Here is a 24,584-nt window from a genome sequence, read left to right as displayed (position 1 = left end):
GTGGGGGTATCCTGTACAATGAGTTTGTATAAGACCGGACTGCGAAATAGACAATCTTTAGATGTAACACCGTTAATTAATAGATTGTTATTTCTTAGGATGACCAGGTAACTCATTCTCAATCCTGAGTGAGTTATGGACTCCTGTTTGTGAGGGCTCGTCCTTTGATTTGTATGGGTGAGAGCGGCCTGAGTTGCCGACTCAACATTCCTACCATTTTGGGGACGAGACCGAGTGGGGAGCTGGGAACATAACTTCACAAGATGAAATTCACTCCTTCTCGACTTTAGGGGAGTAGATGAGTGTTCCTTTAAATGCTGACTCCGGAACTTGAACAAGGGGCCCCACCCTCTCATTGGCCGAGAGGAACTTCCGGTTATTGGTTGGACCATAACCAGGTTGTTCATTAGAGGAGCAGTGGTGTTTAAGGAGTAAGATGTAACTCAGGGGTAAAACGGTAATTTGACCCAACTTGAGTTACGAGCACTCGTGAAGGATTGACTCGTCATTTATGGTCATATATCTGTTGACACGAAAACGTTCTGCAGTGAGAAGAGTGCAACTACGAGTCTTTAGTGGAATGACGCGTAGTTAACGAATCTTGATTAACACGGTCAATGAGTTTGACCGATTAATCTCGCATCGTTTGATGCTTCTGATCTGTAGGTCCATTAGGTCCCCTTGCTAGCTCATAACAGGTAAAACGAGGATCAAGTTTTTGGAAGAATTTGAAATGTTCAAATTACTTAAGGGATTATATGTATATTGATACATTATAATATATAGTTAATTATAAATTAAAACTATATATTATGAGAGAAATTATTTGAATGAGATTCAAATAAAATTAATATCAATAAGATTCATATTAAAACTATAGGTTAAAAATAATGTGTATAAGATGACATTTGAACTAGGTTATACGAGAGAAATGTTATAGAATATGATTCTAATTTTATGATAAATAATTAAGTGTTAATTAATTATTAATTGGATTAATAATTAATAATTATTTATTAATTAATATGATTAATTAATAATTATTTATTAATTAATCATATTAATTAATAAATAATTTTTATATTTTAATTATTATATATATATATTAATTATTTATGAATGTATATATATATATTATTAATATTAATTATATTAATATAATAATATTATTATTATTATTAAACTTCCCTGCAAAATTGCACGGGAATGAGAGGTTTCTGTGACCTGGGGAGTTACCCCACGTCATACTTCTTCTTCCAGTGTTGAAGAAAACAAAATGAGAAACACAGAAAAAAGACTCCCACGAATTCTCTCAAGAGCTCTCTCAATCTCTCCCTCTCGTTCCAAAGAAATTCTCCCACAAGAACGATCTCGTACCCAGAGGTTAGCGAGGAAGGCTAGGTGGTGGTGTTCGTCGGAAATTTGTTGAAGAAACGTTGTTCAAAGGTATTGAGTTTCCTCTGTATTTTCCTTCTTTGAATTTCAGTTTTGTATCCCGAAAATCAGCAACCAAGATCCGCTTTCGCTTTGGGATTCACATCCTTCAAAAGTAACTCTGAAACATCTGTGTATGAGTGATTTAGGAGATAGATGAAGTTGTGTAACTATTAAAATGTTGAAAGCTTCGAAAATCTATTACTAATTATAATTAAAGGTGAAGTGTTGTATATTATGTGTTTAACTTTCTTTTTAAAAATAATTTAACAAAACTTTTTTATATTGGAAATTTTCAAATTATTGTCATTAGTCAGATTTTTTCATATCCTAATCCTACATGTGTTAATGGATTCAAAACCATTATTACTTAATTCCCTCGAAATAAGCATATTTTAAATAAAGATTTAACTATTTAATCCAGCAAATATTGATGCTAGAATTTATTTATGTATTATTTTTTTATTTTTTGCCCATATATACATAGTTAAAAAAGCCAAGATTAATATTGTCCAAAAAAACATTTATTCAGCTTTTATTAGGTAAAAATAATAACTTATTTTAGCTAGTTTGGCGAAGAGGTACATTTTGTGGAAGACATATGAGCTTCTGTAATGTAATCAAATTATCGTGTATAGAAAACTCGATTTAAATTATAAAAATTCTTGTCATTTCTTATTTACATAACTCTTATCGTTATTTTTCTAGAAAACTATAGTATCTCCAAAATCTCTCATCATGACTTGTAAAGAAGTATAATCTAGATGTGAATGAGTCGAATTACGTATCCCTTGGTCTATTAGTGAACTATCTTTGCAAGGATTGTGAAAGATGTTCCACTAGAAATATTCTTGTTATGCTGCGACCCATATTCCCCAAAAAGTGGAACTATAATAGTGCTCCGAATAAATTAAATATGTGCATTAAAATACGAAGGCTTCTTATTCCACGACAACGAAAGCACTTTTTCACTCTTTCATATACTAGGGGATTTCACTTGGAAGAGAAAATGTTCCATACTGATGGATTCGGTTCCATAACCATGGGTTCCAATGTACGAGATCTTGTAAAGGTCCCTTTTGTTAATGATCCATTCTTTTAGTTTTTTTTTATTATTTTTTTGTCATGTTTCCTATTTTTATAAACTCATGATCTTCCATCTAGTTTTCATGATTTTAAAATAAAAAATGAAGTTCGATTTAATTATATATAGATCGATTGCTCAAAATCTCCTAAAAAGAAGCGAAATTTTCTCTAAAGTAAAATGGCAGAAACTCCCATAAAAACTGATGAGCAAAATCTGCTATATTTGGCTTTTATAATTTTGTAACTTATGTGATTGTCTCTCATTTTTTTTCCTTTGACGTACTGTGTATGTTGTTAAGACGCTCCTAAAATGCTTCTAATGATAAATCTTATCACAAACTCACTTGGGATAGTTCACAAACATTTGAAATCGAGAAGAGAGATGGAGAAAGAATATGTATACTATGCCGAATCGAATAAACACAATAATACTTGTCTATCTCGCTAAACAAATTAAAACAAGAAAAATATATTGGAAAGCAAAACTACTTTAAACTATGCAACGAAGCTTCGGAAAGATGTTGTCAATGAGCCAATATGCCATGAATTTGTAAGTCTTTTGTGTCAAATGAATTCCATCCCAACTGATTCTTTCATCCGAATCTGGACAGACTGGTACTCCAGGAAGTCCACATATTTGCATTAAGCTGAAATCATAATCACCTCCGATCCCACAACAAGACTTTTGCAAGGATGTTTCGTCGAACCCTATTAAAGATGGTAGCAATTTATTAGATATATAATATTTTCTACATAAATTAACATATAGGTGTAAAGAGCACAATAAAGAAACATACCTAGTAATGAAGCATGTCGTAGAACCCACAAGAGTGCATTATAATAATCACCATATATAATCTTCACATTTCGGTTTTCTTTTCTCAACGATTTAATGGCATGTTTAAGATGCTTATTGTGATAGTTTGCTAAATTGTTCAAATCTTTCAAACAGTGAAACTCATCATAAGCTGTTGAATCCTTAGTTTGAAATCCAGTGAGATAGATTGGTAGGCAACCTATTGGAAAGTTTCCTGGAACGATAACTCGAGTAGCTCCATAACTTATGACTCTCTGCAAAACACCCAATTTTGAAAAAAGAAGAACAATAAATTTACGTAGGAAGAAAGAAACAATATACTTCACACCGAAAGCAAAAAAAAAAGAATAATAACATACCGTGACAACTTCCTTTATAGTTTCAACAACTTGGGGGCACCATATCTTCAACTTCTTTAATAGTTTTGCCTTGGAATAGAGCATAGTTGTAATCATTCCCTCCAATCTCACCGACCAAAAACAAGGCATTCTTTAACTTCTCGGTGCAATCTTTAAGATGGATGTGAAAGCAATAGATTAATATAAGAAAAAAACATTTGAACATGGAATACATATACTCTGTTTAAATTAAATTGGATGAAGTATATACAAACCTCTTTGATGAGAACAAATAGTATTAAAATGAGTAGACATCCAATCAAGTTGTTTAGTTAGAGATGTGTTGGTGACTGGAGACGAGATCTTGTTTTGAGCAAGAACTTCAGAAGATAAAGCTGTAGAGCCAGCCACTGCAAAATTTACTCCATGAATCGTCGATGCCTCTTTGTTCAAATACGGGTTTATCAAAGGGAGTCTAGCCGCCAATGCTGAAATTATTGAAACGGTAAAGTTTATTGATTATTGTCATTAAAGATATTTCTATAGATAAATTTGACATAAAATATTACAGAAAAAAAAAATAGAGTGAAATAAACTAATTTAACATTTAAGAAAAATGTGGATTAATTTATTACAAGAAGCAAATGTTAGGAAATTGAACAAAGTGTATAATTTAAAGAAGGGCTGCCCGAATAAAACAACGAGAGATAAAATTTGAAATTTGAATTTGGATTTTGAATAAGCATATTATTATATTAACATGAAACATGAAAAGTAGAAAGAACTTTTTCATATAAAATACGTTTTGTAATCACGTACCGAATTGATCTATCATTAGCAAGCCATTAGAACAGCGGCCAGTTGCGTTCTTGAAGAAGGTTTCTCCATAAGGAAGGTGAGAAAATGGAGTCATTGGATTTTCGCGTATTAAGTTTCCCGTATCAGATATGGAGTCACCGAGCTGATAGATTGCGTCGAACATACAAAGCTTGAGCGGACGAGCATCGGAAGCAAAGGAAAAAAAAAGAATGAAGGAAGAGCACAGGAAAGTGAAAGCGACGACTGATTTAGTCGAAACCGCCATTTATTTGTTGCAAGAGAGAGTTGAGCGCTAAACTTTGAGAGCAGTGGTTTTCTTGATGCAATGGTACTGCCTATTTATACGAAATTGAGATACAAATTTCATAATCCACTGACGAATAGGAATAGGAATAGGAATTTCAATTTTGAATTCCTTTTGATTTACTGTTTGGTCTTAGAATTGGAATTCCTTATAATTTATTACTTTTCCCTTATCTAATTATATATTTTAGTGTTTAGTGATAATATTAACAAATTCAAGTTTTTTTCAGTTCAATTTAAATTTATTCGAGTATAATAATAATTAATCAAATTAATTCGAAAAATTGGCTAAGGTAGCTTATTAGCTCTTCTTGACGTCTTATATATTAATCTGACATTAACGATTTTTTTTTCCTTTTTCTTTCAAATAAAGCATTATTGATAAAAGTTAAACTCAAGTAAAATAAAAAGTTCTATTTGAAAATAAAAATAAAATTTTTTTTACATTTTTAAAATACATATTAAAATTAAGAATTTCTCTATCTTTAAAATAATTTAGGGGTTTAGTATACATATTATTTCATATTGTTCGATATATCAATATTTGATTACTTTATCATATTAATATACAAGAATGGAAAATTAAAATTTTACAAGATATATTCTATATATCAAGATATCTCTATCAAAATTTTGTCTGAGGCCCATATCATATCGAGCCGCCCCTAAACCTCACAATTCATATAATTTAATTTAACAAATCTAATTAAAAGTTGGAATAAAATAATATGTGATATAAAATTTAGCTGGCATTTATTAACGGAAACGGAATATTTTTTATTTTTAATGAAAACCATAGACCTTTTTTTACCGAACTCCACGAACATTTACTTTTTTTTCATAAAATTATATCCTTCCCATTTATTTTTAAGTTTAGAAAGCAGTGTAGTTTAATCCCCACTTTCATTTTATTAATTTTAATTTTTTGATACATAGAAATTCATTAGATTTATGGAAATAAATTTACACATTACACAATTTTGAATAATAACATAATTTTGACTTCTTGAAAAAACAGCTAACATAAAATTAAATCAGGTTGTTCTCATGTCATTTACACATAAAAATAACATAGAACCATAATAGAGATTCTCCTATTGGAAAACGAGTTGACACAAAAAGATTGGGATGAAATACACTTTTGATCCCTATGTTTGAATGTAGGTTTCTATTTGGTCGAAGTTTGAAAAAGTGATAGTTTAGTCCCGACGTTTGGAAAATGGTAATGAAAAGGTGATTTGGGTTAAAACATTTGTTACCGACTCTAATGGAATGCTAGCGTGCATTAGTGAGTTGTATATTTATTATTTTAAAATTATATGACTTTTTTTTTTAATTCTTATCTTATCCTTCTGTCTCATCCTCTTCTTTCCTTCTTCTCTTACTCACTTCCCTTCTCCTTGTCTTAACGGTGATCCTAGTTGCAACGTTATCGTGATGCGGAATGACCGACGTTATTCTCTGAAGGGTCTCTTCCGAGATAAAGGTTTGGAATCGCCATAAATCATTTACGAAATGTGGTTGATCGCCTATTTGAAAAAAAAAACTTGGTCTACGAAAACATTACTTTTTGGTTCGGGAGTCGGTTCAGCGTATGGAAGGTTTTAGTAGCCTATGACACCCATTCGAAAATAGTTACCAAATTTTGTCATAAATTACCCTATTATATTTTATCAATCCAAAAGGAAAAAATATTTTTTTTTTATTTTTATCTAAATGTCCCATATTTTATTAATTCATACTTTATTATAAAATATGAACTAATAGTTATGAGTTCGCCCGAAGGTCATTAGAAATTTTTATTACCTAGAGAATATTGGAAGGTTCAAATTCCCGTCATTGGAGCTTATGAAATAATTATTTATTAAAAAATGATAAATAAAAATGAAAAAAATAGAGATTCTGCTATTCGAAAACCATACGAGAAAAAAATATTTGGATAAAATACACTTACTATAGGTTTCTATTTGGTCGAAGTTTACAAAAGTGATAGTTTAGTCCGAACTTTGGAAAATAGTTATAAAAGGTCATTGAGTTAAACTTAGGTAATGAGTTGTATATTTATTATTTTAAAATTATATGACTCCTTTTTTTTTAATTCTTATCTTATGCGTCTCTCTATTCCTCTTCTTTCTTTCTTATGTTACTCTCTCTTCCCCCTCCTTCTATTGACCGTGACCCTCAACGTCATGGATACGAAGCAACCAACATCGTCCCTTGAAAGGTCTCTTTCGAGATAAGGGTTTGGAGTCGCCACAAATCATCCAGATGTGGTTGGTCGTCTAATTTTTTTTTTTAAAAAAAGACACTTGGTCTACGAAAACATAATTTTTTGGTTCAGGAGTCGGTTGAACCTAGGGAAGGTGTTAGCACCCTACGATACCAATTCGAAAACAGTTACCAAATTTTTTCATAAATTACCCTATTATATTTTATCAGTCCAAAATTTTTTTTTTATTTAAATGTCTCATATTTTATTAATTCACACTTTATTACAAAATATGAATTAATAGCTATGAGTGGTCCGAAGGCCATTAGAAAATTTTATTATCGAGAATATTGGAAGGTTCAAATTCCGTCATTGGAGCTCCTGAAATAATTATTTAATAAAAATGATAAATAAAAGTATATATAAAAAAAAAAAAACTTCAAAGCACATAAAGGCTCAAAGGCTCTCATTCTGCAACTCCAAGGATATAAACATTATTTGTTTTTAAACTTTGTTAAAAAAAAAAGGAAACAAAACTCTATCTTAAATGAAATCTTTTACTTAAAAAGAAAAACAATAAGACTTTTTATTTATTTTGAGTTTGAAATTTGTTTTAATTTTTTTATTTATTTAAAAACATCATTTATTTATAAAATTAAATTTATTTTTTAAAAATCTCTTATACATTTTTTAAAACTTATTTAATAAATCTTTTAATTTAAAACAATTAAGTCAATTTAAAAACTTGTCTTGATTTACCAAATAAAACCTTTTGTTTTAAAACAAGTTTATTCATATACTTAATTTAAAAGAATTTATTTATCCTTTCTTTTAAACTAAACTTGTTTTAATTAAAAAAAATGTTTAAGACTCAACCAAAATCTTTCCTTTTAAAAATCAACCCTATTTGCCCAAAATATTTTATTTTATTTTCCAAGATTTATGTAAAACTTATTCTTTTCTTATTATTTCCTTAAAAACCTTGGTTTGTTATGAAAAACAATTTATTTTCGAAACATTTACTTTTAAAAACATGCTTTCCAAACCACTAATTTATCTTCCGTTATGTGGCCTCCACATGGCAGTATCATTTTATGCCCACGACATTGACCCCCTCTCTAATAGGTCGTTGCCTAACCTAGCAGAGAAGATATTTTAGCTCGTTCGAAACCTAATCACTTGGTGACTTTATTGCATCTTGAAGTTGGCGAAATATAGTCATCGAGACGGTGAGGAGTTGAACTGACAGTTGATTTACCTCTGACTTATCGCCCAACTTCTGATCTTTACTGTTGGCTTCTTTACACGTGTATGCCTTCGATGTGTTCAGATGATAGTATAAATACCTGGGGTGTTTTGTCTCATTCCCCATGCTTCTTTATTCATTGAGTTTGACCTGCACGCTTGGAGTTCACTACATCAGTCCCTTTCTACTTGCTCTCAAAATTTCCTTTCAATATGTCTATCACTAGTGATATGACATATAGTGCGACGAGCTCGGTAGAGAGTAGCTTGTCTTTAGTTGCATAATAACAACTTTGCAAGTTGGTTGAGGATAGAACCTTCGAGCAGGTTGGAGCGTGGTAAGGACAGTAGCTCTTCAGGGATTATTAGCCTTGTTGAGCGTCTCAATAGGGAGTTATGGAAAGGCTCCCCTATGAGAGTGCTTGATCTGGTGAGGCTAGTTGGTATGGGTCGAGCGACAGCGATGCCTCTTCACTTGTAAGAGGGATGGGGAAAGAACCAACAAGAAAGATGAGGCGTCGGTCCAAAATGCATGAGTCCCATCTAGATTCTCTTAGGGACCAATACAATATCCCACTTCTATGGACCTTTGTATGCCCGAGGAGGGTGAGATTGAGCATAACCCACTCGTAGGGTGCGTGACTCTATATATGAAGATGTTTGAATTTGGATTTAGGCTTCCCTTCCACCATTTTGATTAGGAGTTTCGGATCAAAACAAACAATGCCCCAGCTCAGCTTGCTCCGAATAGGTGGAGCACTTTGTTCGGTCTTGGGGTAGTATCGTAGTTAGAATTTAAGGAGAAGGATGATCCCATACCTTTAAATACCGACCAACTGCTCGCCTGTTTCGAGGTGAAGAAGCCACCAAGAGAGGGGACCGATTATACCTGTGTGCTCGGAAGATCTTGGACATAGTGATTGGGGGGGCATTCCTCTGTAATGAACTAGAAGGAGAAGTGTGTTGACGGATAAATTTCGGCAAATTATTAAAAGTCACGTCACAAATAAAAAAATATATATTTAGGACCAATCACAAATTTACATATGTCCTAAAATAATTTTAAAATCGACGAATCAAATTATGCCGCATGTCTCTCTCTTATGACCGTCCAATGTAATCAACTAATTGGACCAAACCCATAAAGAGACTGGGTTCAAGCCTATGACCCATTAAGCACATGGCCCATAAAAGACCCACCAAGACTCAATAAATAGAGGGACCACCCCTCATTCGGAAGAAGGAGGATTGGAAGAGATCCAAAAGAATTGGAGATTCAGAGAACTCAGAATCGTCTACAATCATTGAGAGTCCAGCGAAGCATCCGAAGCCAACAAGACTTGGTGAATTCTAGACTTGAAGAGTATGAGACATCAAGACCATTGAATCTTCTCTCCCCAAGCAACAATCATTAAAGACTTCATCGAACTATAAAATTTCATCAAATTGGCCCAAGAACTTCAACAAGCTAAAAAGCCGAAGTACTTCATAAGCTACAAACCGAAGAACTTCACAAGCTGCAAAGTCGAAGCAATTCAAAAGCTACAAAGCCGAAGACTTCACAATGTCTTCATCAAGCTACAAGCCAAAGAACTTCATAAACAAGTCAAAGTCTTAAACAAGCTGAAAGCCGAAGACTTTAATGATCCTTCGACAAGCAAGAAGCTTAAGACATCAACCAGTGATTCAAGAACAAGCTCACAAGCCCATGAATGAAAGTTTACATTTGAGAGGATTAATTAGAGGATTACACATTAGAGATTGTAATTTAGGGGTTTAGTATACATATTATTTCATATTGCTCGATATATCAATATTTGATTACTTTATCATATTAATATACAAGAATGGAAAATTAAAATTTTAGAAGATATATTCTATATATTAAGACATCTCTATCAAAATTTTGTCTGAGGCCCATATCATATCGAGCCGCCCCTAAACTTCACAATTCATATAATTTAATTTAACAAATCTAATTAAAAGTTGGAATGAAATAATATGTGATAAAATTTAGCTGGTGTTTATTAACGGAAAGAGAATATTTTTTTTTAATGAAAACCATAGACCTTTTTTTTTACCGAACTCCACGAACATTTACTTTTTTTTTCATAAAATTATATACTTCCCATTTATTGTTTTAAGGTTGATCGCCTATTTCAAAAAAAAAAACTTGGTCTACGAAAACATTACTTTTTGGTTCGGGAGTCGGTTCAGCATATGGAAGGTTTTAGCAGCCTACGACACCCATTCGAAAATAGTTACCAAATTTTGTCATAAATTACCCTATTATATTTTATCAATCCAAAAAGAAAAAATATTTTTTTATTTTTATCTAAATGTCCCATATTTTATTAATTCATACTTTATTATAAAATATGAACTAATAGTTATGAGTTCGCCCGAAGGTCATTAGAAATTTTTATTACCTAGAGAATATTGGAAGGTTCAAATTCCCGTCATTGGAGCTTATGAAATAATTATTTATTAAAAAATGTTAAATAAAAATGAAAAAAATAGAGATTCTACTATTCAAAAAGCATACGAGAAAAAAATATTTGGATAAAATACACTTAATATAGGTTTCTTTTTGGTCGAAGTTTACAAAAGTGATACTTTAGTCCGAACTTTGGAAAATAGTTATAAAAGGTCATTGAGTTAAACTTTTGCTTCCCAATTCTTAGGAAGAGACCTAAGAATTTTCCTAACATTTTCCGATGTTGTATAGTCTTTACCAAGACCTTTCAAGGCATTTATAATGTTAGTAAACCGAGTAAACATATCAATAATTTACTCATTAGCATCCATCTTAAATAATTCATAATCATGGACAAGCGTGCTAATTTTAGACTCTTTAACTTGATTTGTTCCCTCATGAGTAACTTCAAGAATATTCCAAATTTCTTTAGCAGAAGACACATGGATATTCTATTGAATTCAGTCTTACATGAAGCATAATATAAACAATTGATAACTTAAGCATTAAAATAAAACTTTTTCATTTCATTTTCATCATACTCCTTTTCTAGTCTAGGCACATATTTATCATCTGCTTTCTTCATGGGAATGAAAGGACCTTTTGCAACATTTAAGCATATAGATTGAAGTCAATAGATTGCAGATAAATTTTCATAGCTTTCAAATATGCATAATTTGAGCCATAGAAGAAATGAGGTATAGAGGACGATTGACCATCAACGATTCCATTTACAACAAAGTTTGTCATAATGCTCTAACAATTAAGCTTTAAAATATATATATATATATATATATATATATATATATTTTTTTTTTTTCGAAGATAATTTAAAAATTTCACAAATAATTTTCAAAATATTTTATGAAATAAAATTTCCAAAGAAGATCAATCTTGCTACAATATCACTTGTTCGGGTCAAACTCAAACAATAGACAGCGAACAAAATAATTTTTGAAATATATTTTTGACTTAAAAAAAAGCAACGCTCTCTAATACAAATTGTTGGATCAGTACAAAACTTTTTCGAAATTAAACACAAATCAAATAACTAAGTAAACTTTTTAACCAAAACAAATATATGCAATATTTATAGCCACTCAAAATGTCATAAAACAAATATTCAAGATGTGAGTGTAACATATATTTTGTAACGCCCCAGAACTTTCCACACACTTCTAGGTCACGTTAACTACCCACCTGTCTAAACTTAACTCCAAACACGAGATTACAACTCCCTGTGAAATAATTGTATAAAATAAAGCTTCAACTCTCATCAATTTACCAATGAATCAACTCTATAGAATATCAATCAAACATCATCCGTGGACAACCCCATGAGGCAACTTCATTATTCCAACTAGGCAAACTCAATGAATGGAAGAAAACCAAAGACATATTCCGAAATAAAGTAGACAACGAATGGGAACCTCCCAATTATTCAAATAAGAACAAGTAGTTTATTGACCAAACCATAAAGTCTTAACCACCTAAACCTAAGCTAAGCAAAAGTAACTATGCAGCCTATGGTCCTCGCTCGTCATGTCTCGTCTGTTTCATCACCATGGTCGCCAACGAATCCTCCGCCTGAAACAATAATTGTAGGGGGGGGGGGTGAGTATATAAAATATACTCCGTAAGTAGCCCTCACCAACAACACACAAACATCATGCTCAAACAAAGTCATAAAACATTCATAGTCATGCTCTTCATCACATTATGCAATCAAACATAGACACGCTCTATAAGATCCGGTGATAACCACAAACATGGACAATTTAGTTACCAACCTCGAGTCTCCCTAACATCTCAAGCACCTCTACGCTTATCACAGCTATCCTAGCTTTCCACAGTTAACTCTTTCGAGTAGAGTCGGCCCCTGACCATTTTTACCCAGAGCCCCGACACTACCGCATCGACCCTCGACCATTTTTACCCAAGGCCCCAATAGTTTTCCTTCCAAAAGACTCCTCACATCGACCCTCGACCATTTTTACCCGAGGCCTCGATACTCAATTAGTGACGTATCAGCCCCCGACCATTTATACCCGAGGCCTTGACACTCACCCATTCACTTTCCCCAAGAATCCAACGTTCCTTATCACAACCAACTCCACATCAACCCCTAGCCTGCGAACAGGGTCCAAAAATATGCTTCTATTCCACCCACATCTCATGAGAAAATAATATGACTCCGACCAGCACGCTCGCAACATAAAGAAACGTTTATATATGCTCAACCAGCACGCTCACATCATAAATGAACATTTATATAAACTATACAAGCACGCCCACATCATAAGAAAGCATAATCACAATAATTCTATTTTAACGTGCATCCTTTGTAAACATACATCATCCCACAACAATTCTCAGCAGTTTAGCAAGGCAAAATTCCACCATTATCACGACGAATATTCAACACTACACCAAGCATACAGATTAACACAAACGAGAGTTACCTAGCACAATAGCGTATCAAAATCAATATTATACATCACAAAACAGCACATTAAAGACCAACTAGCACACATTAACGCACGCACACGCCCCTTGTCTACTTACGAACAACCCGCCTCTAAGTTTTGAGTCGATCTCACACCTAGGCACTAAAACAGAAAAAAAACAGCAAGTTACATATACGATTCAGCATTCGAAATCAATTCTAAGAGGGTTAAAATGACTCATTACCACAAAATCGACTTCGTATAGGTGTGGGTTACTTAGATCTAGCTCGCCAAGTTGTGGGTAGCCTAAATCGGGCTTCGAACGGATGTGGGTAAGCCCGAATGCCACTGAAACGCTACTGTCCACGAGTTGCAGCAGAGGAAAAATACTCCAAATCCTCTTTCAACGCTGTTGAACGCTAAAACAGCGTCTGGGTCATCCAAATCACGCTTCCACGGGTTGTGGGTTATCACCGAAACTTCGAGACGCCACCAAAAACACCCAAACACAACTGCCACACTCCAGTCCGCCGCTGTACCTGCTACGAATTTCGCAGCCGCTGGAACGTCGTGGGTCGCCAGCCGCCGAGGATCGTCGGAGGGCTGCCACAACACGGCGTTCACGGATCTGCTCGATGCCGCCGTGTGCGGTTGAGTTGTCGCTGGTATCGCCGGTCGCCGGAGGAAGAGAGGAAGAGAAGGGGGTTGGCGGCTAGGGCAAGGGAAGGAAGAAAGAGATGGAAACCTAGTGTGTTTGTTTTTTCTTTTTATTAATTTTATTTTCCTTTGTTTTAAAACCAAACCAACCCAATAAAAGCCCAACATAACCAAGCCCAAGAGAAAAAGAAACCCATCCCAACTTAAGATAAAACGAATCATGCGGAACCCGATATATATAAATTTAATTAAAGTTTAATTTAAAATTAAATGAAAATCTCCTGATTCGAGACTAACTAACCTGAGGGACTCGGGGCGTTACATATTTGCAATACACTGAATATGGCTAGTAGCTTGTTGAAGAGTAAGGATATGCTAGAAGAGTTTTCGACACAAGCAATTGAATGTGCTGTTTATTTGTCCAATTGATCGCCCACACGAAGTCTATGGAATAAAACTCCACAACAAGTATGGACGCAAACAAAACCATATATTTTTCATATGAGAGTACTAGGGAGTATTGCTTGTGCCCATGTACCAGATTACAAGGCAGTAAGTTTGATGATAAAACTGTGAAACATATTTTTGTTGGCTATGATGCAAGCTCAAAAGGCTACAAGCTTTATACTCTAGCTTGCTATAGAGAAGATGCTGGTAAGCATAAATGTCATGTTTGATGAAGAAGCTGCGTGAAATTGGAATGATTAACCAAAAGACTACAAGTATCTATTTTTTTCTAGAATATAGTGATGAAACTAGTGATATTACTTCTCCATCAACACCACCTCCATCATCGGTAAAACCAGCACATGCTGCACCTTCATCATGTACATCAAGTTCAAATAAATGGACATATATGATGAAACTAAAGAATTAAGTGAAAGTTTAAATGATCTTACTCTCTATGTCTATTTGGTGACTTTGAACCTTTAAATTTTGAAGAGGCTATAATATATGAAAACTGGAAGATTGCAAGGGATGACGAAGAATAATACATGGGAGCTTTCTACTATTCAATGTGGAAAGAAAGCAGCATGTGTCAAATGGGTATTCAAGACAGAGATGAATGAAAGAGAAGAAGTAGAAATACATAAAGAGAGATTAGTTGCGAAAAACTACTCACAAAGAAAAAGTATTTATTATGATGAAGTATCTGCTCACGTTGCTCCTCAAAGTAGATGGAAGATTTTTCAGATGGATTTCAAATAAGCATTCATGAATAGCCCTTGAAGAAGAAGTGTACTTAGCACAACCTCTTCATTATGCGGTTAAAGGACAATAGGATAAAGTCTAAAGTTGAAGAAGGCGTTGCATGAATTTAAAAAAATTCCAAGGATGTGGAACAACTAAATTGATAAATATTTTCATGACAATTTTGTATTTCCCATAAAAATTGGAATGAAATTGTCAAAATTGAAGAGGGAGATGTTGTTGATCATGCACAATACCTGATATGCATCTGTTCAATCAAGAAATTGACCAACTCCTTGAACGTCGGTTCGGATCGGATGAGCTGGATAGTGAGCTCCAAACGTCACATAAGACACCTAAAAAACTGAGTCAGCACTCTGATGCCAAAGTCAGTGAAAGTCCAAACTAAATCGAGAGAGAATCGAAATGTTTGCATGCCTCTGATTGAATGGAATGATTATATTTTTAGGCGAAGACCTCGACAGCGTTCCCGATAAAGCCTCAACGGCTCTTGCAGGTTACAGCGTTCCCGATGACCCCGAGTTGCCGACTCAATTTTCCTACCATTTTGGGGACAAGACCGAGTGGGGAGCTGGGCACATAACTTCACTAGATGGAATTCACTTCTCCCCGACTTTAGGGTAGTAGATGAGTGTTCTTTTAATTACTGACTCTGGGACTTGAACAAAGGGCCCCACCCTCTCACTGGCCCGAGAAGGACTTCTGGTTATTGGTCCGACGATAATCGGGTTGTTCATTAGAGGAAGGAGCAAGATCTAACTCAGGGGTAAAATGGTAATTTGACCCAGTTTGAGTTACGAGCACTCGTGAAGGATTGACTTGTCATTAATGGGCGTATATTTGTGGACACGAAAACATTCTGCAGTGAGAAGAGTGCAACTGTGGGTCTTTAGTGGAGTGACCCGTAGTTAACGAATGTTGATTAACAAGGTCAATAAGTTTGATCGATTAATCTCGTATCGTTGGAGCTTCTGATCTGTAGGTCGATTAGGTCCCCTTGCTAGCTTATAACGGGTAAAACGAGGATCAAGAATAATTAAATAATTTGGAATGTTCAAATTATGTAAGGGAATATATATAACGTATATTGATGCATTATATATAAGTACATATTAATTTTGGATAGAGATTCAAAACTAATACTATACATTATGAGAGAAATATTTGAATCCTATTCAAATAATTAATATGAATTGGATTCATATTAAAACTATATGTTAAAAATTAATGCACATAAGATGTACATTAAATCTATAGGTTATATAACAGAGAATATGGTTTAATTAAATATGGATATTTAATTAAATGTTAAATAATTAATTGTTAATTATTTAATCTTATATTTAATTAATTAATTATTAATTGGATTTGGACATTGAGTTTCTGTATGGAGTCTGTAAGTCTAGGTCACTCGAAAGTTGTTCGTGGCGTCAGATCGGGCGAAAAGATGCAGAAAACAGCGAAGAAGACGAAGCAGGCTGCGCAGATAGCGCCATGGCACTGCAGGACAAAACACAGCGCCACAACGTTGCATTGTAGCATCGCGGCGCTGTGCAGCACCATGGCACCATGCCATAGCACCGCGGCGCTGTGCAGCGCCATGGCGCCATGCCTTAGCGCCGCCACGCTGCTGTTGCTGCTTTTGGCTGTAGCAGCGCCGCCACGCTGCCCTTAGGCGCCGAGGCGCTGTCCGAGTGTTTTTCGACGTGTTTCCGTGGCTCCGGTTTGCGGTTCGAGGGCAATTGCGATCGTTTTCTTAATTTTTTGTATTATTTTACTTTCTTAGGCTGCCAAAAAATGGTTCAACTTTGCTATTTAATTGTTTTATGCATTATGAATGTCTATTTTAATTAAAAGCATATTACATATTGTATTCCATATAGTTTTAAATTCCCACCATAGGTTACATGCATAATATGTATGTTTGATATATAGTATGTATGTATGATCATGCATCATATAGTTATAAATGTTATAATGTATGAATGCATGTTTTATTTTCATGATTCATATAAGTGTTGTATTAATTAGATGAAAATAAAGTTGTATTGAGGATGACATTACTTTAGTTAATATTGTTATATTAATGTATGCTTACAATGCATGATTATAGTTTTAATTTCTTAAATTTTATAAGATAGAAATTAAAATTAATTAGACCTTAAGTTATATCTTCTAATATGATGAGGGGAAAGTCTTTTATTTTGTTTTAACTAGGTTTTAAATGAAATGATAAAAGACTAAATATATAATATTGCCTATAAGGGAACCTTGTCTAAGGAAGGTTCTGTCTAGGTTGAGGTATTTAAGCTGACCGTAAGAGAACACCTCTACCTGGGAACCGAGCTATGGGTTGAATTAGTCAATATTTTATATACATGCAATAATGTCTTTAGTTTATTCAAATGTTTAATAAACTAAAACATTAATGTACAACTACCAATATAAAAAGTTATATTGGGCCGACTAAAAATTCACTTAGCCGAGATTTATCTAAGTAATATATCCTAGTCTTAGAATACTTAGTGAGAGCAAAAGAGAATATGCAATATACCCATTGAGGGCATACACTATACCCATTACATTTCTCCCACTTGCCCTAGATTAATCGTACAAAGCTCATTGACATAGACTTTCTAGATGGCCCTCAAACACTTTAGCTGTGAGCACCTTCGTAAAAGGATCAGCAATATTGTGCTCCGAAGCGATCTTTGGGATGATCACATCTCCCCGTTGCACTATAAGTCCTTTCGATGTGTTTGCCTCTCTCGTGGCTTCGAGGTTCTTTAGAATTTGCCACAGCACCACTATTATCACAATAAAGTGTGATGGGCTAGTGTAACGCCCCAGGCCCAAGATTCGAATCCGATCTCGGCACCTCTACCTCTCTGCCGCGGCATTCCCCTGCGACCTGGCTGCGCCACCGTCAAGTTCTAAGCCACTTAGAAGAGCATAGACAGCCCCTACAGAACAACACGAGTCCTTCCAGCATGCTTTCTCCTCACTCACATGTTTCCTAGTAAAGCAACTAGGAGGTCACCCAATCTAAGATTGCTTAAAGCCAAGCACGCTTAACTTTGGAGTTCTTACGATTGAGCCACCGAAAAGGAAGGTGCACCTTGTTGGTATAGGTAGTGACTATCAATTGTTTTTAACCCTTTATTGACCATTCTTCAATAATCTCAGGATCCCTCTCATTCGGATGTGGTATCTAGACTAAGGAGTCGCACAAGCTCGAGCTCCTTAGGAGGGGTCCCACGGGTCGGCTCGTGCGGCAGTGGGGCCTCAGACATAATCGTTGCACAAGTGACAGAGCCCGTAAGCACTGCAGCATAGCATTCTCTTGACGTCTTCTGCTCGCATGGGATGGTGGCTATCCTCAAGGCTGTCGGGTACTTCATCATTTGGTGGTAAGTGGAGGGAATAGCCTTTGGCTGATGTATTAAAAGGTCGGCCTAATATTGCGTTGTAGGCCAAGGTCTTATCGATCACCACAAATTCAACGATTATAGTAACCTCGTGCTCCCCTTCGCCGAGAGTGACCGGGAGTGAGATACATCCCTCGACAGTTACGGTCTCCCCGGTAAAACCCACTCGTGATGTAGGGCTCAGCTTCAACTAAGCTCGCTCCCATCCGAGGGCTGAGTACATTGACCAAGAGAGGACATTGGTAGAAGCTCCTCTGTCAATGAGGACCCGTTTGACCATAACTTGATCGATCAATGGGGTGATGACGAGGGCGTCATTATGAGGCAAGTGCATGCCTTCGGTGTCTTGCTCGTCGAACAGAATCGGCAAGGTCGGTTCCTTTGAATATGAGGTGCAGACCTCATGTGTTGCCTCTTGTATCAACGCCTTGCTGTCGAGCTTCATCACCATGTTCTTATCATTCAATCCAGTTGTGAAGTATATTATTGCCATCTCGTCAGTGCAGTTCACCACTTTGACGTGTTCGTCCATAAACCTCGTGATATAATCGATCAAGGACTCGCGGTCTCGCTGTTTGATCGTCTCGAGGTGGGACGTTGGAAGTTTAATCAACTGACGCGTTGAGAACTTGTTTATGAACATTTTACGCAGCTGCTGATAACTACTACTTGACTCCGACTTCAGGTGCTGGTACCACAACCGAGCCGAGCCCTCTGGAGCGATCTAGAAAGCTCGACACTTGATGGCGTCGCTTGCTGTAAGGAACTCCATCTTTCGCTCGAATATCTTTATGTACGAGATACGGTATCCCAACCCATCGTACAAGTTCATTGTAGGGGCCTTGAATTCGCGGGGGATCAGCTCGTTCAGAATGTCTTGAGTAAACGGGGGCTCTTCCAGCTCTGAGAAGTAAACCTGGCTTGGAGCCTTGTAATTGTTTTTGAGATCCATGATCTCCTTGTGCATCATTTGGTGGAGTTGGTCCATCTCGAATATGATGCTTGACTCGGCCCGGGACTGACCCCGACGATCGTTGACCTCCTCGCTCTGTGTTCTCCGCTCCACACGGTACCTCAGGTCACGTGGAGCCATTTTCTTGTGGTGCAAGGCCTGTAGGTCAGAATGACACACCTTGAGCACGCCACGCATATCATGGCTTCCGATGGAATCCTTGAGTTTGACCCTAGGGATCGAAGCTGAAGGATAGTGTGGTGGAGTTCGACCATGCTCCCTGTGAAACTTTCCCCGCCTCGACGAGCTCCGTGTGGTGGAGTGCCAATGTGAATTCCTTCAGGGCGACGAGGGGGGTTGGCCTCATCTTTGCTGCCGGGGTCACCCGATCTTCTCCCCTTGTACTCGAAGTTTGGGTCAGCTGGTCCTTTCCCGTTGTGCGGGTCACGAATGATGGAAGCCGTTGACTCGCCCTTAGCTCGCTCCATGGCAGAGAGGCGAGCCTTGACTTCTGCAATCTTAGCAATTGCGTTGGCGACGATGGATGGGTTACGACGTTGGCGACGATGCAATCTTTTGGGATAACAAAATTATTCAGATATTTTTTGAAATAAGTTTAATCATAGTACATTTATCCCAACTAAACGTATAGGTATATTTCGACACTCAATTATCAACCCTATGAACATTGAGAAAATGATTATCAAAATACAATATAACATTTTTCCATATTGGATTTTCCTCCCATAGGGGCATGAATACAAATTACACTACTAACAGAATCAATTGTTTTGAAAAACCATACCCTATTTGCTCCATGTGACAATTCGAGGAAAAATGGTATGGATTGGAAAATGATTCGGAATAGATCTTTAAATTGTCCTTTGTAACCCACGAGTTCGTATTGTATAATATCAACCAACAACTCTTTTACCAAGAATGAAATATTATTAAGTTTGGCTATTTTGATTCCTAAACCCTTTTCTTTTAACGTATAAACTTCTAAGTGTTATATTTTAATCTACTAAAGTTAAAACTACTTCTAAGTTATAATTAATGGTTCATCATTTAATATAAATTTCTAACAAATTTTGTTAGTCGACACCTGGCCTTTTAAATATAGTTTTTTAAACACCTCTTTAATCTATTGTAAAAAAGCTTTCTTCATCGAAGAAATAATAGCATAAAAAGATGTGTGCGCATATAAATTATATATAAAAGAAATAGTAGATTCAAATGAGTAAATTGAAACTTGAAGAATAAACGTATTGTTTTGGAGTCTAAGAAACAAGTTGTTTATGCAACAATTTGCACAACGTCAATCTAGCTCGAACCCTGTCCGTGCTTCGACCCGAAACGCAAAGTGGAAGAGCTGCACAAGAGGGAAAAATCTCCGAAGCTGAAGTTCGTAAGCAGCTCGGACTCAATATTAAGTTTGAGGAGAAATTTGATACCTAATGGTGAAATGAGACCCTCTATTTATAGGTTTAGGTTACGACAGGGGTTACGACAAGTGGTTACCTTGGTCAGATTTGAGGCAGATGTGTCGGGTTCGAGCAGGTCAACCTCGAACACATTCCTGGAAATGTCGAATGAATTCCTTCATAGGAAGTGGTGAATGTCCCATCTCGGAAGGATCCGAGATGGAGCTCTGTAAGCTTATTCCTATAATTCTTCCGTTGGCGGCGAATCCTCATCCTCCACCTGGCGAAAGGATATTCCTTCCCCAAACATTGGCCCATTCTCTATTGGATTCGATCTCGACCTGGCAGAGAGATTCGTTGTTCTTGGGGAAACTGATTTGCAGGGTGACTTCCAAGGCTGATACGGTAAATGTTATCGCTGGGAAACCTCGAAAACAGAATCGACAACCGACGCACACGTGATTATCTCTGACGCTCGGACTTCTTCAGATCTGAGATGTCCAATTTGGGACACGTGTGCGGCTGAGACTGAATTCCGGGCTGCTATAAATACCCCAAGGTTTTGTTTCCGTCTTTTACGCTATATGAAATCTTGGATTCCGACCTTATGAGATCAGAATCTACGACGATTTGCACAACGTCAATCTACCTCGAACCCAGTCCGTGCTCCGACCCGAAACGCGAAGTGGAAGAGCTGCACAAGAGGGAAAAATCTCCGACGCTTAAGTCCGTAAGCAGCTCGGACTCAATATTAAGTATGAGGAGAAATTTGATACCTGAAGGTGAAATGAGACCCTCTATTTATAGGTTTAGGTTACGACAAGTGGTTACTTTGGTCAAATTTGAGGTCGGATGTTTCGGGTTCGAGCAGGTCGACCTCGATTACATTCCTGGAAATGTTGAATGAATTCTTTAATAGGAAGTGGTGAATGTCCCATCTCGGAAGGATCCGAGATGGAGCTCCGTAAGCTTATTCGTATAATTCTTTCGTTGGCGGCGAATCTCCGTCCTCCACGTGGCGAAAGGATATTCCTTCCCCAAACATTGGCCCATTGTCTGTTGCATTCGATCTCGACCTGGCAGAGAGATTCGTTGTTCTTAGGGAAACTGATTTGCAGGGTGACTTCCAAGGCCGATACGGTAAATATTATCGCTGGGAAACCTCGAAAACGGAATCGACAACCGGCGTACACGTGATTATCGCTGACGTTCGGACTTCTTCCGATCTGAGATGTCCAATTTGGGACACGTGTGCGGCTGAGATTGAATTTCGGGTTGCTATAAATACCCCAAGGTTCTGTTTCCGTCTTTTACGCTATATGAAATCTTGGATTCCGACCTCATGAGATCAGAATCTACGACGATTTGCACAACGTCAATCTAGGTCGAACCCAATCCATGCTATGACCCGAAACGCGAAGTGGAAGAGCTGCACAAGACGAAAAAATCTCCGACGCTCAAGTCCGTAAGCAGCTCGAACTCAATATTAAGTTTGAAGAGATATTTGATACCTCATGGTGAAATGAGACCCTCTATTTATAGGTTTAGGTTACGACAAGTGGTTACCTTGGTCATATTTGAGGTCAGATGTGTCGGGTTAGAGCAGGTCGAACTCGAATACATTCCTTGAAATGTCGAATGAATTCCTTAATAGGAAGTGGTGAATGTCCCATCTCGGAAGGATCCGAGATGGAGCTCCGTAAGATTATTCCTATAATTCTTTCGTTGGCGGCAAATCTCCATCGTCCACGTGGCGAAAGGATATTCCTTCCCCAAACATTGGCCCATTCTCTGTTGGATTCGATCTCGACCTGGCAGAGAGATTCGTTGTTCTTGGGGAAACTGATTTGCAGAGTGACTTCCAAGGCCGATACGATAAATGTTATCGCTGGGAAACCTCGAAAACGGAATTGACAACCGGCGCACACGTGATTATCTGTGACGCTCGGACTTCTTCCGATATGAGATGTCCAATTTGGGACACGTGTGCGGCTGAGATTGAATTTCTAGTTGCTACAAATACCCCAAGGTTCTGTTTCCGTCTTTTACGTTTTATGAAATCTTGGATTCTGACCTCATGATATCAGAATCTTTAGGTCAGTTTCGTTCCTTCTCTTTTGCTAAGTTTCTTTTTTATTTTCAAAGTCATGTCGACCTCCTGTAGTTCCTCAATCTCGTGTAGTAGTAACTCGTATAGTGGGGCAGTTCGGAATCAGGACCCTTCGCCTAGAAGGGCCGACTCCGTGGAGGAGTTTGCCAGTAGGTTACTTCAACCTCGGGGCAAGATTTAGAATTCCCTTCCCAGATGCCTGACAACTACCTCGGCCCCCTTTGTATGAGATATAGCATTTCGGCTGACATCATCCTTCCCGAAGGAAGGGGAAAGAGCTGAGAGTAAGAGTGCCTTTAAAATTTTACAAGTCCGATCCATTTTCGGACCATTTTAACATTTAAAGGGTAATATGTCTTCAAATGTTCTGCATTCTATGAGTGTAAGAGTACCTTTCCTTCTAGATCGGCCAGCATATATGTCCTCCATGTGGCAATATCATTTTATGCACACAAAAATGATATATTAAATTAATAATTTAATTAATTAATGTACTTTTAGATTGCTAACTTGTAAATTATTTATACTCAATTTCGAATGAAGCAAGCCGACAAGGAAATTATAGATCTACCATTGATTTTAATTTATATGTTACAGATTATGTTTATGCGTAAAACATAACAGTGTCTGACTTGGTCAAGCTCCGACACGTGGAACAACTGACTTTCCTATCCTAGGAATGACCAGTACAAGAAATGTGAACACTCCGATGCTCAAGTCAGTAATGACTGGTACTCAATATTAAGTTCGAGATAGAATTTGGTACCTGTATGTAGAAATGGTGCCCTCTATTTCTAGGTTGGGGGTCCGACAGGCGGTTATTAATGTCAGAAAGTTGGTCGGACGTGTCTTCGTATGTGGGTTGGACCTAGATGAAGATTGCGCCATGGAGTAGTTTTCATAGTGAATCATTGGCTAAATGTGACACCTCAGAATGGTTCGAGGTGGATCTCACATTGTCCTTCACGTGGCAATACGATTTTCACCCCAAACAGATTATATACGTATTTAGACCAACAATCCAAGCATCAAAGATGAATTAGAATATAATGAACGAACTTTGTATCTATGTATATTGATGTTGTAATTTTTTTAATTATTTGTTTTAAAAGTAAAGTTGATTATTTCTAGGGTTGATGTTTTTTTTTATTGAAACTAAGCATCAATAAAATAACTTATGCGGATAATCTCATAGTATACATAATTTTCATAACATTCAACAACGAGTAAATAATTTCATCACATCAATATGACTTGCTGAATAAGTTTTAATATGCACATCAACATCATCGTCATTATTCCATAACCGTCAGATTTCGCCACAAAAAGATGAAGATTGAAATTCATATTTAAACAAATAAGATTCATATTTAAAATTAAGCAAATAGTATTTAAATTTAAAAATAAACAAACAATATTGGAACTATGTAAAATGATATCTTGACAGGGGAAAAAGATTAAATTTTATCAAGAATCTAGCTCAAAAGAAAACACCAAAGATTTTAAATTTAGAGTGTCTCTCCCTATATAAATGACAATATTTATATGACCATTTTTATCAACGAGTCTCTAACACATGGTATGTGTCATAATAATACTAGTAGAGGGTAGCTTGTGAGACGGCCAC

General features: G+C 36.3%; 1 long non-coding RNA gene and 1 pseudogene across 1 annotated transcript; both read right to left on the bottom strand.

The window, feature by feature from the left end:
- Window positions 1–3,010: 3,010 nt before the first annotated feature.
- LOC111022475 (GDSL esterase/lipase At5g03980-like) lies at window positions 3,011–4,759 on the bottom strand (annotated as a pseudogene).
- A 7,270-nt stretch (window positions 4,760–12,029) lies between these two features.
- On the bottom strand, window positions 12,030–13,901 carry LOC148212993 (uncharacterized). The gene is made up of 3 exons (XR_015789453.1): window positions 13,419–13,901; window positions 13,293–13,336; window positions 12,030–12,314 (listed from the first exon to the last, which is right to left on the bottom strand). It is a non-coding gene; the product is annotated as an uncharacterized LOC148212993 (long non-coding RNA).
- Window positions 13,902–24,584: the final 10,683 nt, after the last annotated feature.

This window comes from Momordica charantia (assembly GCF_013281855.1).
Source record: "Momordica charantia cultivar OHB3-1 chromosome 2 unlocalized genomic scaffold, Mcharantia_2.0 BLBB01000002.1, whole genome shotgun sequence".
In the NCBI taxonomy this organism is placed as follows: Eukaryota; Viridiplantae; Streptophyta; class Magnoliopsida; order Cucurbitales; family Cucurbitaceae; genus Momordica; species Momordica charantia.
The sequence above is the reverse complement of the archived record's forward strand: the minus strand, read 5'-3'. Positions and strand labels throughout refer to the sequence as shown.